Here is an 859-nt window from a genome sequence, read left to right on the forward strand (position 1 = left end):
TTATTTCGTTAAAAAATGTTTCATTTAATTTTATTTGTGTATTGTATACTTGGTCACAAATGCTACAATAGTTTTATAAGTAGTATACTAGTATGTATAAATTTTAAAGAGTAATGTTACACATCTAAAATTTTTTTTAACCAAATTTAATTAAATTAAACAAAAAATTTTAAATATGTAGTATTATTTAATTTTATACTATATTGAAAAAAAATCTAATCATAAACCCATAAATATAAAATCGAATATTTTATTTAAATAAAAAATACTAAATTAAATTAAATATCATAACAAGTAAAAATATAAACTAACCTAAACTAAAATTAAATATTATAACAAATAAAAATATCGGGCCTGCTACACACACAAGCCTACAAGTATACAAGTTGGTCCAGCCCAAAGAGAAATCACGCGCACCAAAAGAGATAACATGGCGCGTCAAAGTCACGCGCTCAACACTCAAACGGTTACGTATGGCAGACTCTTCCACTTCTTCCATTTCTCAAGGCACTTCGAAAACAAGGAAACCCTCCCATTTTTGAGCGAAAATCAAAGTTCAAAATATACAAATCGTTCTTCGAAACCTCCATCAAAACACCATCAAACTCTCCGTGAAGAATCTGAAGAGAAAACAAAGCAACAATACTCAACGTAAGTTTATTAAGATTCCTGTATATTTTACTTTTCTTCTACATCGTTCTTCTAGGGTTTACTATTATTCTTGCTTCTTTGTTACAATGTTCTAAGTTCTACGTCGTTCTACGTTGTTGTTCTAAGTTCTCCTGTTATTGTTGTTGATTTTTGGGGGTTTATTCCGTAGATTCGGGGGTGTATACTGCTTAACCTTGTAACGTGGCTT

Source organism: Arachis hypogaea, chromosome 6, assembly GCF_003086295.3.
Source record: "Arachis hypogaea cultivar Tifrunner chromosome 6, arahy.Tifrunner.gnm2.J5K5, whole genome shotgun sequence".
In the NCBI taxonomy this organism is placed as follows: domain Eukaryota; kingdom Viridiplantae; phylum Streptophyta; class Magnoliopsida; order Fabales; family Fabaceae; genus Arachis; species Arachis hypogaea.